The sequence below is a fragment of the Corylus avellana genome, chromosome ca1, assembly GCF_901000735.1.
Source record: "Corylus avellana chromosome ca1, CavTom2PMs-1.0".
In the NCBI taxonomy this organism is placed as follows: domain Eukaryota; kingdom Viridiplantae; phylum Streptophyta; class Magnoliopsida; order Fagales; family Betulaceae; genus Corylus; species Corylus avellana.
In genome coordinates this window covers 44,316,611-44,323,650 of record NC_081541.1, presented here as the reverse complement: position 1 = coordinate 44,323,650, position 7,040 = coordinate 44,316,611, and the positions used below count along the sequence as shown (strand labels likewise).

Here is a 7,040-nt window from a genome sequence, read left to right as displayed (position 1 = left end):
AAATACAAGGGCGGACCTTCTGCTATTTCTCTCTTCCTCTCCAAGTCTCCAATAGTTCAAGAAGCTTCATGTCTTATAATTCCTTTTCCAAATCAGGTCTTCAGGCTCAATTTTTTTTTTTTTTTTTAATAAGGCCAAAAAAATTTGCATAAAAATTTATGGCCCTCAACATGCTTTAAAAACATATTATTATTTGTTTACAATATCAAGGTCCTCAACATGCTTTCTTAAGGCCTATAATATGCTTTAAAAAAATAATAATATTTTTTTATAATATGGAGGCCCTAGCATACTTTTTGCACAAGCACAATGGCCACGAGGCCCACAACATGTTTGTTAAAAAATAATATTATTTGTTTATAATATCCAGACCCTTTACAGCACAAGCATTCACTAAACAATGATAACGCTTTCTTGGCTCTTGGCTCTACAACACAACAAATTTATAACTAAAATGGCTCAGTTTATTGACAAGCGTGCAAAACACAGAATAATCTGACAGCCTAAGATTGTTGACAAAGTCACAAAACAATTTGACGATCATGTATCATTATGATGATTAAAACAAAACAGCAGAAAAATAAAATGGCCTTGTGCATTCACGTTTTGCCACGCCCTAAGTCATGTTGCTTAATTTAAGTATAAAGAACAAAGAGTAAGGGTAAAATGGTAATTTTGATTTCAAACAAAAAATAATATTAAAATAAATATTATTTAATTAATATTTAAATATTAAAAAAATAAAAGGCCCCATTTCACAATTTTGCCTAAGGCCCTAAATACATTGGACCGGCCCTGAATGCTATTATATTGATTGTGCAGGCAATCAGCTCAAGGGGTGGCGAGAAATGGCTTGGGGACAATCTGAATCGTGCACATCTTGATTATTTCTACTGGGTGTTGGCAGGAATGAGTGCTTTTAACCTGTGTCTATGTATGGAATGCTGGGCGCTTTGTCTAAAAAAGATTGAAGGGGATAAAGTAAGCAAAGGGCAAGTACTGCAGCAGGGTTTCAATGGGTACGTGGATGTTGAATTTTGATAATTGAGATAGGGCCATGTTTTGTGTACTTACAAAGAATCGTTTCGATTTCAAGTGAGACAGGACGAACCATTTTATGTTCAAGATTTTATTTTGTTTTATCTGCTGAATAGAGATAAACAAAATGAAGTATAGACCATAAAATGGCCCCTCTCCATAACGAGGGGATCCTTATCCTATTTAAAAGTAGGTTTATATAGAAAGCATACAATGCAGAGTATATCTTATAGTGGATGAGCATTTGAAATGAGCAATAAATGGTTGTTATAGACATAGCAGTAAATATTTTAATCCAACAATCGATAATGTAAAGAGAAAAAGGAAAACAATTATTCCTGGAAAGTACTCTTAAATTGATATATGTATCTTAAAATGAAAATAATCCTGACTCCTAGTCATACTATAATGTACAACTTGCATCCAGACAAAGGAACTAATTGAATTGAAAGTCAAAGCTAAATTAAGCACTCACTGACTCTTAATTGGTGAAATATTGAAACAGAACATTTTCAATATGTCAAAAATACCAACATTCCTCATGATCTTTGCAAGCTTCAAGGGAAGTTTTCCATTTTCTTGTCTCCAATGAGAATTTTGGTCAAAGTTTGAATGTTGAATGTTCACCACCTTCAAACATGGGGCCATCTTTCACAAAGAACCAAATGGTGAGAATGCCAATCCAAAGATGTCACCAACAACAATTTAGTGGCCCTCAGCAGCATCCATTGCTTGGCATTTGGATTGCAGATGAAGATATCTCAAATAAATACTGTAGACAAAATACAAGTTCCAAACTTTCCAGTGATCTTGATTTGGCACCACAAACCAACTTCAACAGGTCGCCACTAGACTTTGATTACCTATAAATCAAAAAGTAGGTAAATGCCTAAAGCAACAAATAAACAAAAAAACATTCATAGTAGATTGAAACAGAAAATACACATACATGTGCATCAGATGATGTGAGAAGTGGTGCATCAGATTCTATATGCCATGCCTCTGCTTTCTGTACCCAAAATAGAGCTCTTCCATCTCCTAAATTTCGTTAACTACATATTTCAGTACAATTAACCAAAAAAAAAAAGGAGAGAGAGAAGCTTATAAGAGAAATAAAACGTTAGAAAAAAAATAAATAAAAAAAAAGTTACTTAATTGATAATTAGCAGGTTGAAAAAAGCAAGTACCTAACTGGAACAGCTGCATATACAAAGAAACTTCTCAGATCAACAGGACTTCAGAGAACTGCACCAATAAAATGTATCTATTTAACCAAATAAATAAAATAAACAGAATCTTTTCATCTCATTTTGGAAGAGAAGATAAAGTGGAATAAAACTAACACTTGGTAAGTATTTTATTTGCATACACTCAAAGAAAAAACGAAGGAAAACACTGAGGATTAAAAGGGAAGCAACATTGAAAACTGACCTGCTTTGTCCAATAAACACGTAAGGACACCATCTAAGACCCCGCCGTAGTTTCTCATCTCAAAATTTTGATTACTGGAGGTATCAGAAACTGTACTAGTTTCCAATTGGTGCAATGCCGGCTGGATATAAAGTAGCCTGGTATTTTGTTATGTTAAATCAAATCAGCCACTTTAACAGATATCATACAGCAGCCACAAGAAAATTCTCTACAGCTATTGATTAACTTTTCCCATGTTCCAGCTTTTGAGAGAAAGGAATACAGAATAGCAATTCAAAGCCTACACTTCAAAAAACAGAACGAATTTCCCATGATCTTGATTTGGCACCACACCATAAGTCCAACAAGAACATATTCATTAGAAAATAACTAAATGCCTGAATCAATAAATAATGACACTTACATTTGAGTTATCAGATATTATATGTAATGTTTAATTTTCTTTTCAAGTAGAGAATTGTTAAGTTTCTTATGTTGAACAAATGGCCTAAATGTTGTTCATCAATAGTACAACCTAGCTGATTGGTAGCAATGTTTTGGGGGGAAGTTTGTCGCTTTTAAGTTATAAAGGATGGGAAAAAAAGGTAGAGGGTTTATGCTTCAAATCTGATAAGGAAAGATTGAATTTTTGACCGTTTGATTATGCATGAGAAACAGTAGGAAAATAGAAGGCAAACCAAGAAATGCTACAACAAAGATCAACTTTGGTATTGATTAAATAATCTGTTTGGTATCAAACACATATGCTGACGAATGAAGTTGCTGAGGCAAAATCATTCACTTGTCTTCCTTTCTGTTTTGATAAAAAGTTCCAAACTCAAAAGATAATTTCAGTTTCGACAATAGAGGGGATTTACAATGCAAGTCCAGCTTCGTTGTGAAAGTGAGGATAGGAATTCTCTTACAAGGAAGGAGATTGGCATGCAGCAGCTACTCAATTTCAGCACCAAGCAAATGGCAAAGGAAAGAGACCATGCAAAAGCAGCCACAAGGAATTAAGGATAGAAAGTGAAATAGAGATATATAGAAACACAAATCAGTGAACAAACCTGTATATTCGCAGAGCATCCCAAGCTTTATACGGACTTCACAATAATTTCTGGTAGTGAAATTTAAAGAGACCAACAGCCTTTGATTTTATCATCACCAGAACGGTGAAGTACAGGAAGAACTCTGTTTCATAATACCAATGATCCAATTTGCTCCAAGTAGTGAAGCAAATTTCACACCTTCACTTGCATTGCAATCTAAGCAGATCTGTTCTGGCATGTGCGTGAAAAATTGTTATATTCCATATGTTACATTCTTCCAAAAACAAAAAAAAACAAAAACAATTCATGGGCGTGAAAAATTGAACCAAGTATTAGGCGTTGGAAATTTTATCACAGATCACATATTCCATATGTCCATCTTTGCTTCTTGTACTCGTAATCAATCTTCTAAATTCTGTTGATTCAAAATTTTCAATACAATTAATATTAGAAAAACCCAAATTAGGCAGTGATAAAACGAAGAGACATTTATGAGACGATGAAAATATTAGAAAGCCATATATATGAAAGAATTTGAGAAAGTTGTTACAAGAATTATAATTTGTTGATTGAAAAGAGCAATTACCTAAATGTGAAAGCTGAATATGTTGTTGCCGCCTTCGAGATATTATAACAGAAAATGGGACTCTTGCGGGGCTTTTGGTTCATCCAATATATTCTTCCCCATCGATCACTATGTGATCAACGTCAGGAATTTTTCGCCGTTCTTTTTCTATCTTGCTTTGCCACTGTTTCCTCAACAAAGGGCATCCTTCGATCTCTATTACAGAAAGGGAAGTAAGCAGCCCCTCTTCTGGCATGCAATTAAGCTTAGGGCAGTTCCAGACCTCCAAATGTTGAAGAGAGGTGAGGTGTTGAAGCCCTTTGTTGTCCCAAGATTTCATATTTGGAAATTCAGTGATACGAAAAAAAGTCAGACCAGAAGGCAGCAACCCTGGCTCTGGAAGAGACACCACATCTTCATATTCACCACAAATTGTCAAATTTCTAACAGACGGGAGCTTTTGCAAACCCCATCGCACCCGACCGGCAAAGAGTTTGTCACATGTAAAGACATCAATATCTACAACATTGGAAGGCAAGCCCCCTTGGGGAAACGACTCAACTCTTGGACAATCAATAATCTGTAAAACATTAAGAGAAGGCAGGTTTCACTATTAAGAAGATTGAAGGGGATAAAGTAAGCAAAGGGCAACTACTGCAGCAGGGTTTCAATGGGTACGTGGATGTAGAATTTTGATAATTGAGGGCCTTGTTTTGTGAACTTACAAGGAATCCTTTCGGTTTCAAGTGAGACGGGACGAACCATTTTATGTTCAAGATTTTATTTTGTTTAATCTGCCGATCGAATATAGATAAACAAAATGAAATATAGACCATAAAATGGCCCCTCTCCATAACGAAGAGGATCCTTATCCTATTTAAAAGTAGATTAATATAGAAAGCATACCATACAGAGTATATCTTATAGTGGATGAGCATTTGAAATGAGCAATAAATGGTTGTTATAGACATAGCAGTAAATATTTTAATCCAACAATCGATAATGTAAAGAGAAAAAGGAAACCAATTATTCCTGGACAGTACGTTTAAATTGATATATATATCTTAAAATGAAAATAATCCGGACTCCTAGTCATGCTATAATGTACAACTTGCATCCAGACAAAGAAACTAATTGGATTGAAAATCAAAGCTAAATTACGCACTCAATCACTGACTCTTAATTGTTGAAATATTGAAACAGAACATTTTCAATATGTCAAAAATTCCAACAAAATGCCTCATGATCTTCGCAAGCTTCAGGGAAGTTTTCTATTTTCCTGTCTCCAATGAGAATTTTCGTCAAAGTTTGAATGTTGAATGTTCATCACCTTAAAGCATGGGGCCATCTATGACAAAGAACCAAATGGCGAGAATGTAAATCCAAAGATGTCACCAATAACAATTTAGTGGGCCTCAGCAGAATCCATTGCCTGGTATTTGAATTGCAGATGAAGATATCTCAAATCTTCGGACACTGGCCTGTGACACAGTTTGTGTTAGTTCGACGATTTCTAACACAAATGACTCTATATAAAGCCATTATGCAGTTGTCTTTGCACGAATAAATTTCGAAAAAGAGACACTATCATTACCCCTTTGCTGAACAAGGAGGGTGGAGATGCCTCATGAGCTTGATGGTGAATGTGTAAGAAGGATGATTCTGATAAGTGTAAGCTACCTCAAAAGGTCCCTAGCTGACAAGCGAGATCAGATTTCCAATGCAAGCTTCCATTTTCTCTTTAGTCAAAAACCCATTCATCAAAATGAATCTTTTCTGTCAATGATATTAAAAAAAAAAAAAAAAAAAAAAAAAAAAAAGGTGTCATTAAAAAAATGAACTATCATACATATCTTCTGTCGAAGATATCAATATAGAAAAAGACAAAATTATGGACATGTAGCACCTAGCTTACGCAAAGAGAGACAACCTCTTTATCTTCTTTCTTTTTATATTACCACAACACTGACAACACGTTTGTTGGACAATTTTCGAACTAAATAGTAGAGCAAGTATCTAGATTCCTAAGAAAAGAGACAGTACATAGTTTGAACAAAGGGAAAGGAGAAGCAGCATTTTGAACAAATGGAAAGAGACAGTACATAGTTTCCTAAGAAATATTCAGATATATCATTGTATTTAAAATATCATCCATCTTAACAGGGACCATGCAGTAGCCACAGAAAAATTCTCTGCTTCCAATGATTACCTTCTTCTTCCCACATAGCAGCTATCTGAAGAAAAGGTATTGATTGGTATTTCTGAGCCTACACTTCAGCAAATACAGAAAAAGTTCAATAACTGAAGTGTCTGAATCAAAAGATAAATAAGAATGCATAAATGGTAGATTAAAACAGAGAAGAAATCCATACACATGTATATGCAAGCCTCTGCTTTGTGTATTCAAAACCAAGCTCTTCCATCTCCTATATTCTGTCAATTAAATATTTTCCATACAATTAACCAATCAAAACGAAAAAACAATTAGACAGAGATCATGAAACAAACATAAACTTGTAAGTGAGAAAACGTTAGAAAAAGGTAGGTACCTGAGTGGAGATTCCTAAAAGAATTTTAGCTCATTCAATCAATTTATCAGTTGCTGAAGCCCCTTCTTGTCCAAAGATTTCATGTTTGGAAAATTAGAGATTAGAAGAACGGGAAACGGTGAAGTAGTGGAAGAACTTCAAAGTAGTTAAGTACTCTGTTTCATAAAAATGAACAATAATTAGCCCATCATCCAATTGGAAGCTGCACTGGTTCATGCGCCTACGATAACTACGATAAATCAGATTTAGGAGTTGGATTAATTAGCTAACCTTCGGGCATTCATGCCTTGTAGGATCAGAGATTCTATTTGCCTGCCCCTACTTCTTGTAATTGTCACCCAAAGCTCTTCGAAGTTTTAAATTCTGTTAATTAAAAGTTTCCCATTCAATTAATGACAAACAAATACACAAACGATTAGACAATGA

At 34.6% G+C, this 7,040-nt stretch overlaps 1 long non-coding RNA gene across 7 annotated transcripts; it reads right to left on the bottom strand.

Moving 5' to 3' along the window:
* Window positions 1–1,323: 1,323 nt before the first annotated feature.
* Window positions 1,324–6,973, bottom strand: LOC132189965 (uncharacterized). Of its 7 annotated transcripts, none has more exons than XR_009441083.1 (13): window positions 6,885–6,973; window positions 6,615–6,769; window positions 6,438–6,498; window positions 6,275–6,332; window positions 5,660–5,841; window positions 5,396–5,546; window positions 4,087–4,645; window positions 3,519–3,915; window positions 3,327–3,399; window positions 2,470–2,606; window positions 2,226–2,283; window positions 1,988–2,090; window positions 1,324–1,901 (listed from the first exon to the last, which is right to left on the bottom strand). It is a non-coding gene; the product is annotated as an uncharacterized LOC132189965 (long non-coding RNA). The 7 variants fall into 7 exon arrangements; XR_009441079.1 differs by having other exon boundaries at window positions 3,375–3,399; XR_009441077.1 differs by having other exon boundaries at window positions 2,470–3,399; window positions 6,275–6,337.
* Between the last annotated feature and the right edge of the window lie 67 nt (window positions 6,974–7,040).